This window comes from Ascaphus truei, assembly GCF_040206685.1.
Source record: "Ascaphus truei isolate aAscTru1 chromosome 13 unlocalized genomic scaffold, aAscTru1.hap1 SUPER_13_unloc_3, whole genome shotgun sequence".
NCBI classification, from domain to species: domain Eukaryota; kingdom Metazoa; phylum Chordata; class Amphibia; order Anura; family Ascaphidae; genus Ascaphus; species Ascaphus truei.
The window spans coordinates 1,142,734-1,157,001 of NW_027453847.1; the positions used below are offsets into that span (position 1 = coordinate 1,142,734).

The 14,268-nt window shown below is 44.4% G+C and overlaps 1 pseudogene; it reads left to right on the forward strand.

Annotated features, from left to right (window-relative positions):
• Positions 1-1,987: 1,987 nt before the first annotated feature.
• LOC142474046 (U1 spliceosomal RNA) lies at positions 1,988-2,138 on the forward strand (annotated as a pseudogene).
• The last annotated feature ends 12,130 nt before the right edge of the window (positions 2,139-14,268 follow it).

Genomic DNA, 14,268 nt, shown 5'->3' on the forward strand with positions numbered 1-14,268 from the left:
TGTCACCTTTGGCTTTTGTATGTGCTTTAGAGCCGCTTCTGCAGATCATCAGAGGCGACAAGATAATAAGAGATGTGGAAATACCAGGGAGTGGGGGTAGAAATGTAAAAGTATTAGGCTATATGGACGACCTGATGTTGGTGTGTACCACTCAAGTGGCTCTTAGAAGGGCTCAGTTTCATATTGAAACCTTCTGCCAGGCTTCAGGTTTCAAAGTGAACTGGAATAAAAGTAGCTGCAAGGCTTTTGGAGAATGGCAGAATTTGGATGTTTGTGGGATCCCTGTGGAAGAAGAACATTTAAATTGTTAGGGGTGTCTTTTGATGAAGATTTTAGTGGAGAGGTTAATTGGGAAAAGATTGGGGAGAAAATAAAGAAAAAAATCCAGTTTTGGGCATTGAGGAAATTGTCGTTTGAGGGAAAAATTTTAGTTACAAAGGCTGTATTGGTACCAATATTGATTTACATGGGGATGGTTTTTCCTCCAACAACAAAGTGGATTAGGAAAATTATGCGTTTTTTGTTTATGTTTTTTTGGGGGTCAAGAGTGGAAAAATTGAATAGAGGGATCATTTTTAAGGAGAAGGGGAAAGGGGGGCAAGGCTTCCCTAGGATCGAAGTGATATTGGGGGCTAAATATGCGCATTTTTGCATAAAGCTAGTCAACAAGTTTTCAAAGATGGCTTGCATGTTGAGGTACGCTGCCGGGGGGATGCTGTGGAGACTAGGGTCCTGTGAAGCAGATTTAAGGCGCCCTGTCTGTTTCGTGACCCTGGTTTTTTACGGGGTCATAGAGGGTTTTATCAGAGATTTCAATTTGAGGGTGGTTGACAAAACTCTGTGGGAGGACCATAGAAAATTCAAAAAGTGATTAGGGATAGAGACGAGTTTGAAAGCAGTGGATGGCTGATTGAAAGCAAGCTAAAGGAAATGTGGAAAAATTGAACCACAAGGGATTGATTAATTCCCAAAAAGACGTTGCTTGGATGGCAGTGCATAGTTGCCTCCCGGTAAGAGAATTTCAGAAGAGAAGAGACCTAGCTAGAACTGCAAGGTGTCCAAGGGAAGGATGTGCAGGGATTGAGAGTGTGGTCCATCTGTTTTGGAATTGCACTTTTGTGAGATCGGTGTGGAAGTGTATGGGAAGGTTAATTAAAGGGCTGACCGGGATTAAAACTCTGGAATTTGATATGATGATGTATGAGTTGTGTGAGGTGAGGGGAGAGAAAGGAAGCGTGTTGTGGAAGATAATAAGTTGTGTGAAAGAAGTGATGTGGAATGTAAGAAACGTGTTGCTAATAAATGATGAGCTGATTGGCGTGAATGTGTGCATGAAAATCATTTTGGGGAAAAGGTTTACATATTATTTGCTGGATGTAAAAAGATTGGGGGGGAAGGATGCCGAGGTTTTATGGAAACCTGGAAAGTGGAATAAAATGGTTAATAGGGTTTAAGATTTGTGACAAAGGGCGGTTTGAGTGGGTTGTGAGTATGGTGAGAGTGTAGGGTGGAAACCCCATATGCTTTTACCAAAAGGAGTAATGATAAAAGGTCCTGTTAAAGGGGATGGTTTTTTCGAGTGTTTGTGAGGGGCAATTAAATGTGCTGAGAGGGTCCTTTTGGTGGAGTACCGGAGAGAAGAGGTGGGCCGATGCTCCCCTCCGTTGTGAGAACGGCGGAGGAAAAGCATATGGGGAACGGAGGTTTGGAATAGGGTGTGAATTTTGAAGGATGCGGATGGTGTGTGAATGGGAAGAAGAGGAATGGTTTTTATTTTTTTCCTTACTGGGTGACTATGCAAGGGAAAGATCCCTGACAAGGGGGGAAAAAACCCCAATGCTATGTTTACACAGAAATAATACAATGTAATGTATGGCTTTTTGTATTATGAGGCTGTTTGTTTTCTTTGTGGTTTTGAAAAGTTTTGTATATGTTGTAATGGCATGAATAAATACTTTAAAAATAAAAAAAATAAAAAAAAAATAAAAAAATGATCCTGCAGGTGGCTCTCCCAGGGTGAGGCTTGCTCATTGCATTTGGAGCTAGCTGATCTCTGCGATTTCCCCACATGCGGGAAACTCGACTGCACAATTTCTGGTAGTGGGGGACTTTTTTTGGTTTGAGATACGAATCTCTCTATTATTATACTGAGATAAGTGCAATACACAATGTATAGGTGATTTCAAAGTCACAATTGTATGTTTGATGCCTTTTGAAATATTGTATAAAGCAGCACATTTACAAACAAATCTGGATTCATTTTTTTTTTTTAAATGGCCGTTCCTTGCAGGATATGGGGTTTTTATTTCACCCCCTCCCCACCCTAGTTCTACATGGTATGTCTGGGTCTCTGTAGCCAGACCACCCCATGTGATGATATCACAAAGGGAGTATACAGTACGTTCTAGAGTTTCTAGGCCCCAAAGTAACAAAGAGCAGCATTTAAAACCAACAGATTGCAAACTATCTGCTGAGCGGTGCAAAAAACAATATCTATCTATCTATCTATCTATCTATCTATCTATCTATCTATCTATCTATGTATCTCTATCCAGGGAGCAGCAGACAGTGTTAGCTTGCTTCTATATTTATGCAAATGCCATGTAAGCAGCCATGCTGGTAAAGGGCAAAGTGTCAAATTTGCCAGCAGGACAGGGCACCTCTCCCTTTTTATGCAGCAGCAGAGAGAGTGCAAGCAGATAGGGTAGATGAAGGAAGCCACCCCAGAAATATGGTGTCCCCCTGTCCCCCTGTCTCTCCGCCAGCTGAAATGACAGAGCTGAGCGGTGTTCAAAGTGATTGCTTCTTCCTTTTAAAACCAAGAAGAAGTACCTTGCGGCGAAGCTTGGCTTCTCTGGGTGCTTGTCGGATGGGCGGGGGAGGGGCTTTGCTTCTAGGGAGGGGATGTCTTGGATCTATGTTGTTTGACAGATATTCGCTGCTGCTGCTGCTGCTGCTGCACAAATGTTTGCATGGAATGGCCTAAGCTGATCCTTGCTGCAGGTTCTGGCTCAGATACAGTACTAGGCCTCAGCTACTGTGGTGGTTGCTGCTGCTGGTTGCTGCCGCTGCACCAATGGCCAGGCTGCTCTCTCCACAAGGGTGACACTTGTCCTGGGACAGGGCTAGTTGCCCCCCAGCGCCATTCCAACTCATACTTACCTGGCAGGAGAGTACACTATACAGTGTCGAAGCTCCTGTGCAGGGTACCAGCTGAGACTGTGTCCCCTTGGCCCTGGATCATCGCCCCTTCGGGGGCTTAAGATCCTTGCTGCTTTTGGGGGGGCACGCCATCTCGAGCGACGGGAGGCGATCGGGAGCGAGAGAAAGTGAAGGGCCGGCACCTTTGCCTTGTGGGATCGCCTGAAAGGGCTTAACAAAGGGCTGCAATTAGGGCGCCGCACCTGACCTTAAGAAGGAGAGCTTTGAGCAAGCGCTGGCTTGTGGTACTGATAATAACCCCAAAGCTCTCAAAAGAAAAAGTGCTAATCAGGATGGAGTGAATTCAGAAGTTCTTGGGAAGGGCAAGAAGTCATTGGAACCTTCTGAACAAGGAAAGGTGAAAGCCCATCACAGCAACCTCAGCCTCCAAATGATTAACTCTGTTCAAGTATTTCACCCATTGGGTAAAAAAGCAGGTCCCACAGGTCCAGGGGCACCCGCAGGATCCATTACACTTGGAAATAAGCTTGGACCAATGCAAGGACGCCAAAGCCAGACTTCTGCTTCTCATGTTCAGTGGCCTCCTACTGATGGGATTAAAATGTGGATGGTCAAAAAACAGAGCAGTATTTCTGGAATTGAAGGAGTCGGTATTAATGCCAGGCCTAGGCTATTTAAAATACATGAGTACACAAGACCTGACATTAAAACCACTGAAATCAAACAACGTGGGAAAAACAAAGCTTCAGTTATAGAGAATCTCAAACACTTCCCAGTGATATCCATGGAACAGGAAGCTGCAGTAAGATGCATTGAAAAGGTCAGCCAAACCACTATCCCCATTCCAGCTCCTGGCATTAAAACCAGTGTAATCAAACAACGTGGGGGAAACAAAGCTTCAGTTATAGAGAATCCCAAACACTTCCCAGTGATATCCATAGAACAGGAAGCTGCAGTAAGATGCATTGAAAAGTTTAGCCAAACCACTATCCCCATTCCAGCTCCTGGCATTAAAACCAGTGAAATCAAACAAAGTGGGGAAAACAGAGCTTCAGTTATAGAGAATCCCAAACACTTCCCAGTGATATCCATAAAACGGAAAGCTGCAATGACATGCATTAGAAAGGTCAGCCAAACCAGTATCCCCATTCCAGCTCCTTTCAAGCAGCAGCACCAGCTTTCTAACCAGCAGCACCAGCTTTCTAACCTGCAGCTTCCTATCAATGTACCCAGTAGAGTGGACAACTCCACTCAATCCTTCTGTCAACAGCCTCTCCAAGAGCTTGAGGTCTCCATACCTATTCCACCTAGACAGAGAGAGGAGAAGGAGGCTATGAAAAAGAAAGCACAACTGGAGAGGGAGTAAGCCTGTCAACATACCTCCATGGGGAGGCTACAGTGCTTTGTTCAGAGGCAGAAGGATCATAACATCTCTAAACGTTACGGATACCCACCATCCAGACTTCATTCCCCCATGAGATACTTAAGCCCTAAAAAAACAAAAAACAAACCCTGACTAATCTGTAACTGGTGCCAAGCTCTATGAATATCTGTAAATAAGATTTATATTTATAAGTCAGTTTGTAACATATTTAACTAAGAATATATTTAAAACTCTTCAATAAAATGTATCTATTTTTATTTGAACTCTTTATTTACTAAATAAATTATTTACAAATGCCAAGGGTTATTGAAATTCTGCAAATTAACTTTAGATTACCCTCTTGATGAGAGAGAGAGAGAGAGAGAGAGAGAGGGGTAAGGTAAGTCAGACCCCACTTATGAGATAGAAACAAATAAATATTTAACTATATACTTTGTCATGTTGGATGTATGTACTGTATGTCTTTATTTATATAGCGCCATTTATGTAGATAGCGCTTCACTGCAGTAATAAACGTGACAATCATATAAATAATACAAATAACAGATCATGGGAATAAGTGCTTCAGACATAAAAGTAACATTTAGGAAAAGGAGTCCCTGCTCCGAAGAGCTTACAATCTAATTGGTAGGTGGAACATACAGAGACAGTAGGAGGGCGTTCTGGTAAGTGCGTCTGCAAGGGGCCAAGCTTTATGTATGCGGTCTATAGTATCAGCCACGGAGCTACTCACATGCTTCTTTAAGCAGATGTGTTATAATGTGGGTCTTAAAGGTGGATAGATAGGGTGCTAGTCGGGTATTGAGGGGAAGGGCATTCCAGAGGTGAGGGGCAGTCAGTGAGAAAGTTTTCAGGCGAGAGAGGGTTTTAGATACAAAAGGGGTAAATAGAAGACATCCTTGGGCGGATCGCAAGAGTCGGGATGGTGCATAGCGAGAAATTAGAGCTGAGCTGTAAGGAGGGGCAGAAGAGTGTAAAGCTTTAAAAGTGAGGAGGAGAATTGAGTGTGAGATACGGGATTTGATAGGAAGCCAGGAGAGGGATTGCAGCAGGGGAGACGCTGAGACAGATTTAGGAAAGAGTAGAGTGATTCTGGCAGCAGCGTTTAGAATAGATTGTAGAGGAGACAGGTGAGAGGCAGTAAGGCCGGACAGCAGAAGGTTCCAGTAATCGAGATGGTAGAGAATGAGGGTCTGTGTCAGAGTTTTAGCTGTTGAGCAACAGTGGAAGGGCGTATCTTTGTAATATTGCGGAGGAAAAAACGACAGGTTTAGCTACCTTTTGAATGTGAGAGGAGAATGTGAGAGAGTAGTCTGAGACCCCTAAGCAGCGTGCTTGGGCTATTGGATGTATAGTAGTACTTCCAACAGTAATGTGGAAGGAGGTAGTAGGGCCAGGTTTGGCATGAAATATACAGTAAGCAGTTCTGTTTTTGACATGTTAAATTTAAGTCGGCGGAGGATCATGTTGCATTGGGCTTCTCTTTCTTTTGTTTATACTGTACAATGTCACATACCCAGTAGCACTCCTTAAGACAAATATATATGGTGAGGTGGGTTTGGATTTGAGTTTACAGGGGGTTTGTGTGTTTCCAAACTTACTCTGCCCACCTTTAAAGCAGCAGTCCAAGCTGTCGTTTAAAAATAAAAAAATCCCTTTAATATGTGCATCAATACAAACCACTCATTGATAAGTAATTAGCTAAGTTGCGATTGATCGGTGAAGATTCGGCTCGGGGGTTCACTAAATGGTTGCCAGTGCAGCAGAAGAGGACCAAAGATGCAAAGTTCTCTGGGGAAGATCATGTGACCAGATAGTCACTGGATACAATTGAGTTTTGCACAGCTAGGGAGAGGGCAGGGATCAAAAAAAAGTGGAGGGGGGAGGTGCCAAATTCTGTTTCAGAAGAGGAAGGGGATGTGACTTGATTGATTGTTACATTATGATACATTAAAATTTTAATATAGAGTTGTTTAAAAAAAAAGTACTACTACTAGTAGCATTATAAAAAATAATAATACAGATGCACAGTAATAGTAGTTTTTATATTTATTAGTGGTGACCATGTCCATCAATAAAATTAACTGACATCCTATTCTTCACAGTCAGGATAAAGGTTTTTGATCTTACCACACTCCTATTAGATCATTGTGGTGGGTGTCCTTTTTATTTGTAAAGTGCAGGCAAGAGTGTCTGGGATCCCACTTCTGACACAGTTACTGCACCGGCACAGTTTAGTCTAACAAAAGATGGGGGCTGACCGGGCACGTGACGGGCATGTCGCCGAAAGTTGCGTGCGCGCTCCTCGCACGTTCCCCTGACTTTCCCGCGGCTCAATAGAAAAGCGCTATGGCGCTTTCTATTGAAAGCGCCAGAGGCGCTGGAAAGCGGCCGCGAACCTTCCCGGTTCGCGGCGGGGTACTGCCGCGCGGCGCCCGTGGTTTTTTTTAACCGCGGTGACGGCCGTATGAGGATAAACAGTGTCGCCACTGTAAACTGGTGCTGGATGTCTTCTTGCTTCCCTATTCTAAGAAAGTCTAACACCAGACATTATAGCATGATAAACTGTGTTGCACCTGACGATGGGAGATCCCCGAAACATTGTGCGTTTGCAATCTGCAAATAAAACAGTTTATCTGCTATAATTTCTGGTGTAAGACTTTATTAGAATAGGGAGGCAAGAAGATATCCAGCTCCAACATTCTATTCTTAGTAAGGAGTTTTCCAAGCTGCCCCCCGCTAGCCATTTTAATACCCATTTTGATCTTTTACTTCCCATAACATTCAATACCCATTGGATCTGGTCCTGACTAGCATTCTGTATGTTACCCACATGTTCAAAGAGTAGACAGAAATCCTCGTGGAAAAAGTGAAGCACAGCCGGTCCAAGAAGAAAACAATCCGGGGCTAAGCGAATGAATTAAATATATTCTTTATTGGGGGTGCACAGCATGGTGGCGCAGGGGATATGCCTCTGATATGTTTCGCGCTGAGATACTCTTTGAGGAAGCGCTATCTGGACACAGAGACAAATCCCCTGCGCCACCATGCTGTGCACCCCCAATAAAGAATATATTTAATTCATTCACTTAGCCCCGGATTGTTTTCTTCTTGGACCGGCTGTGCTTCACTTTTTCCACGAGGATTCCTGTCTGCATTGTATACCAGCTGGATGCACGCCTCTGGGACGGCATACTGTACAAACAACACCCATGTGAGTAAGAACTACATCATTATATCACTGGATATTCATATCTTGCTCTAAGGTTGCTGCCAGATAGAGACCTGCTGTTCACACTGATGTTCATATCCACCGGTTAGTTCAGATTAGGTTTTTGTTACACCATTGGCAGCAGTTAACCTGTTAATGAGCTCTGCAATCAAGACACTCCTAGTTGTTTGTGCTTACTTACCTATCCCAGGGTCCGCTTAAGCTTGCTTATTCACTTATGACTATCAGATCTCACACTTTGATGCACTTGGTTTGGAGGACATTCCTCCTACAGTCTCATGTTCAAAGAGTATCTTTTTTTAAGGCTCTCGTTGTCATTCCTACATACAGATGTAGCCACACTTATACGTCGCTGTACGTGGTCCCATTCGGAAGTCATGAACTAACCGCAGCAATGCCGGGAGAAGCTACGACGGTCACCTTCACTACTGCAAATCTCATTTTTGCTTTTTAAGCTGTGGCTGTATCTACAGTTGCAAGGACATTGTAAGCGATATATTAGCCCTTCAGGCTCAGCAGCAAGACGCCCGGTAGACGTGCTACTCTGTGTATGCAGAGTATTGAAGAAGAGGCCAATACAGCTTCTGATGCCTTAGCAATATGACAGAATGTCAGAGCGGTGGCTATGCTGCGGTGCTACTGCATTTCCTGCTTGCACGGTGTTCAAACAACAGATGGACTTCGGCACAGGAAGCATCAACAGTCTCTGTCGTTACCCAGACAGAATCACCTGGTCAATGACAGAGAGGAAATAGCTGCAGACCAATGTGGCACTGACATAGGGTGACCGATGTCCCGGGACAGTCCAGATTTTTTATCTAATGTCTCCTGCCCCGACTATCTTCTGCTACAGCATGTCCCGATTTTATGAGGAGCAGAGAGAAAAGTAGGGTCTGCCACTGCAATTTCTCCTCCAGCCATTAGGTGGCGTTATGCTGCGCAGCTCATTTTCTGACTGGGTGCAGTGTGAGTGTGTGTGTGTGTGTGTGTGTGTGTGTGTGTGTGTGTGTATGACATGTGGAGGGAAGGTGGAGGGGTGAGAGAAATGGCGAGGGGAGGGGGGTTAAAGGAGAGACATGGCGAGGGGATGGGGGTGAAAGAGACATGTGGAGGGGGTGAAAAAGAGACATGGCGAGGGGGTGAAAGAGAGTCTTAGGGAGGGGGGTGACAGAGACATGGGGAGGGAGTGAAAGAGACATGGGGAGGGGGGGTGAAGAGATATGGGGAGCCGGGGGTGAAGAGACATGGGGAGGGGGGTTGAAACAGGCATGGGGATGGTGAAAGAGGCATGGAAAATGGGGGGGGGGGGGTGAAAGAGCATCATGGGGAGGGAAGGGGAGGTGAAAGAGAGACATGGGGAGGGGGTGAGAGACAAGGGGAGGGAATGGGGTGAAAGAGGCATGGGCGGGGTGAATAAGCGACATGGGGGGGTGAAAGAGAGACATGGAGAAGGGAGGTGATAGAGAAACACGGGGAAGGGTTGCAAGAGACATAGAGAGGGGGATGAAAGAGAGCCATTGGGAGCGGGGTCAAAGAGAGACATGGGGAGATGGGTGAAAGAGAGATATTGGGAGGGGGTGAGAGACATGGGGAGGGAATGGGGTGAAAGAGGCATGGGCGGGGTGAATAAGCGACATGGGGGGGTGAAAGAGAGACATGGAGAGGGGAGGTGATAGAGAAACACGGGGAGGGGGTGCAAGAGACATAGAGAGGGGGATGAAAGAGAGCCATTGCGAGCGGGGTGAAAGAGAGACATGGGGAGATGGGTGAAAGAGAGACATGGGGAGGGAGGCGATAGAGAGACAAGGGGGGGATGAAAGAGAGACATGGGGAGGGGGGAAGAAAGAAAGCTATGGGGGGAGTGAAAGAAAGTCACGGGGAGGGTGGGTAGTTCTTTTTTTCTTCTTCACATGTCTGGGAAATGTTGATCGGACGGCTTCTTAGGGTCAAATACGACGTGACAGACTTTATATAAGGCCTGTGACGTCACATTTGACCGGCAAATGATACATCCACCAATCTGATTGGTGGATGTACCATGTGATGGCTTCCATTTTTTTTTTTTGGCTGAAATGACATCATCTTAAGTGATCAGATAATAAAAGAACTATTGGATCTCAATATAAATGTAGAAAATATGCAGGGCCAAAGCTATGACAATGCTGCAAATATACGGGGAAAGCATAATGGAGTTCAAAGACATATTGAACATGAATCCATGTGCGTTTTATGTACCATGTAGTTCTCATTATTTGAACCCGGTGGTTAACAACGTGGCCAAACCCAATATAGGTGCCATTTAATTTTTTGGCTTAATTCAACCGTTGTATAATTTCTTCCCCAGGTCCTCCAACAGGTAGATCGTTCTTTTAAAATCCTTACCCAATTTAACACTAAAGAGAGTCTGTGAAACATGTTGGGAGCCTCGTATTGATGCAGTTAGACCAATTCGATACCATCTGGGAGCGCTCTATGTTGCATTAGTGTATATTAAAGAAGATGTGACATTTAAAAGTGAACATCATGGCCCCCAGAGTAGAGCTACAAACTATGACAAAGTCCAAAGACCAAATCTGTGGCTCCAAAAAACAATCCCAACAGTAGATTTTGGGCCCTGTTTGTATAAATCAAAAACACTACAGAAATGTCCAATCCTTTGTCTCATAAAGAGAAAGGTATCCTTACCAACTCTACTTATAAATGGTGTAAATGATCAGTCTTGGGGTTTACAGTATATACATGTAGAAAAGATGGCATCTGGCTGGTTCTGCTCTGTTATTGAGCTATCACAAATCAGCTGTAAATGTTTACATGGAATGGCACCTAGTTAACTTCTTAAATCAATAACTGTAGACTTGCTAGTCCCCTATATCATAGACGGAATCCTCAATAATAACAAAGTGGAGACTCACGGTTATGAAAGGGTTCATCAGTTCAATCCTGCTCCTGTGGGTTGCTGCAGGACACCTTTTGGTGTTCTGTTCGCTAGGTAGATAGTACAAAGTGAAAAATGTGCGATGCACAACCGGAACGAAAAAATAAATGAACTGGAGAGAGGGTACAGCAACTACACAATTTGCTTTTAATAACTCATCTAATCAAATGACCGGCAACAAAACGTGCGCGCACACGGAGGTTTTCAAACACCTCTATGGAGCTTGGTCCCAAACCCCGTTCGCGTCACGCGTCACTCACACGCGGCGCGCTTATGCGACAATCGTGCACCGCTCCCCAGCTGCGAGACAACACCTGTAACAATGCCCACCTGTCTCCTGCGCTCTGCATCCAATCACAGCTCCCGCGGGGGCCGCACCTTCGTTCCGCCTCTCACTCTCATTGCTTCAGTCATCCTATTTAATCTCTGCTTGCTCAGTTACACATTGCTGAGCATAGACCATAGTAGCCTTGTGTTCCTACATTCCTGCTTTGCCTTGCTTGTGCCTTGCCTCTCTTGCTTTCAGTTTGACCTCACGTGTACCGACCCGGCTAGACTCTTGGACCCTCTCTGTATAACGACCCCGGCTTCCCCTCGACTACCTGCATCTCTCCATCCCTGACCACGGCTATAGGACATTCTACTAACGCACCGGCTCCAACCCTCGACCTCGGCACAACGGACATCTACCATTCTACTGGCTCCTCCCCACAACCGCGGCAAGTATCTGGACTACCCTCTCTCTCCAACCCCGACCCGGCTACACTGACAATCCAGGTATGCCTCCACTGCTGCAGGTGCGCATTATCTACTTTCCCACCTCAGTACCGGGGGTCCGCCTTGTTCGTGGTGAGCGCAAGCGTTATAATTAGAGAGGGTTGGGGTTCCTTACAATGCATCTGATCTCAGATGCACTATTAGAGAGGGTTGGGGTTCCTTACAAAGCATCTAATCTAAGACGCGCTATTAGAGAGGGTTGGGGTTCCTTACAATGCATCTGATCTTAGACGAACTATTAGAGAGGGTTACGGTTCCTCAGAATTTCACAATATAATTATAAGGTTCCTTAACCAAAAGAAGGCTTAAAACCACTGGTCAATACCACCTATACCACCTGTGTTGTGATTTACAGAACCCGCTTTGTTTGGTGTGTCTCATTTTTGTACAATTAGTACAGATATGCAAGTGAAGTGAGCATTTATTCTCTGCCAATAAATGTGTATAGGTTTACGTAACATGCGGGCTTCCTCTGGACTGTTCTGTTTTTCAAACACACTGATATGAATAGCATTATGGGGAGATCAATATTGTAGACATTCTTTCCCTTAGCAACAAGATGCAATAGTAATAGATTATTATGTAACGAGAGAACAAAAAGATGGAACCGGGCGCTTCTAACTATGAAATAACTGAAGTGAATTAGTGGTAAAAAATAACCAATAACAGTGAACCTAAAAACCAAATAAGTATATATATATATAAATATAGTGAATAAATAACCTTCACCAAAAAACGTGATCAGTAAAATATTACATGTGAAATACAATACAAATGAATACAGCAGCTCTACACCCTTTAAAGGACTGTCCAGGTCCAATGTAGTCTTGCGTTGTCTTACAGGTAGGAGGAGCGCTGTGGTTCTCGAGATAATTTGTGAAAAATAGAAAAAATAGTATAATAGTTCGGATGGTATTAATAAGTGAAATATAAAACAGTCTCTGTGTTAGTGTCACTCACAAATTGATTCAGATATATCACACGTATCAGAGATCCATCTCTCTCTGATGGGAGCCCTTTATTGGAAGCCCCCTGGTGATGGAAGCCTTATAACTGTTGGTCTGGTAAGCTTGATGTGTGATGGTATCATAAAGTACTCAGTATACCTCCCAAGGAATATGGAGAAAGAAAGGAGAGAGCGCACAATAGTGTGGTATGATAAGGGTATATATTGCACAAAAATAGCATATAGATAATGCACTCACAATTTGGCATTAGAGACAATTAGTTGGAGAGAACTGCTGGTGACTCGTGGAGGACGCCAGTGTATTCAGTCACTGGAAAGCTTCCGCATCTGCCTACGTCACGTCCTGTGACGGTGTCACGCCTGTATGCCCGCAGACCTGGCAAGACCCCAGTACTGAGGTGGGAAAGGTATTACACCACACACCCTCAGCAGTGGGAGCAAGCCCGGAGTGTGGTATAGCATTGCTGGGCCTGTTGAAGAGCAGTTAGTGATACTTGCAACGTCTTTAGTAGTATGCGTAGGGATAGTCGTGTCCGTGTGCCAATGTCCAAGGGTTCCAGAGAGTAGAATCGTCGGCGTACAAAGCCAGGTCCAAGGGTTCCAGAGAGCAGCGTGGTCGAGAGCGTAGCAAGGTTCAAAGGGATACACAGAGCAGAATAGTCCAGAGTAAGCAGGGTCAAAGCCAGGGAAATCCAAAGGAGAAACACAGGAGCAGGATACAGCAGGGACACAGAGGGAGCACAGCATAGGTCAGCACACAGGGAAACAGGAACTATGCAGAGCGAGGAAGAAGTGGACAGACAGGGATTATCATACTGCTCCCTTGTAGCTATAAATTCAAGCTCCCACATATTATCTGTCAGGCTTCTTGCATTAGCAAGCATGCATTTAAGTTTTTTTCAGCCTGTACTATTATCTTATCTGCTCCTTCCTTTCTGCTCCCACTTGGTTTAGTCTTTAGAAGTTTTCTAAATTACTTTTACAATGTCAGTTTTATGCCTAAATGTTCAAATCTGTGAACTTGTTACCGTATGTTATGCACAGTGGATTTCATAAAAGACCGAGGACCATAAATTGAAAGAATTCACACGATTTCCATTATTTTGGGGATATACAGTCAGTGCCTTAATTCCATTTTCTTCTGTAATAATGCTCTTTGACACTATTTTCCACTGCCATCTACTCCCCGACAAAGAGCTGCAGGAGAGGTATACAGTAATTACCTGGCCAATGGCAAATATGCAATTCTGCATCACTACTATAATATTTTTTAGCAGTTGTTACAATCATCCTAATTGACAGAGCGGTAAGACCACTATTCAAAAATTGCATTATCAATTAGATCTTTTCCCTCCTTATTTCTCAGACTGTATATAATGGGATTCAACAAGGGGGTCACCACACAGTAGAATATAGACACAACTTTGTCAATGTCAAATGAGTACTTAGACTGTGGCCAGACATATATAAATATAATCGTCCCCTAGATAGAATATGCCGACCACTGTGAGGTTACACACACATGTGGAGAAGGCTTTCCGACAGCCTGTGAGCGAGGAGATCCACAAAATGGTTACAATGATGCAAACATAGGACACCATAGTGAGAAGAAAGGTTGCTGGTAAGATGACAGACGTGGACATGTAATATATGGCATCAACTACATGGGTAGAGGACCAAGACAGTTTTAACACTGCAGCCACATTGCAGAGTTTGTGGTCAATAGAGTTAGGACCACAAAACGTCAACTGAGATGTAGAATAAGTGGTGAGTATACACCATAGAAACCCAGCAGAGCATGGCCAGCATGT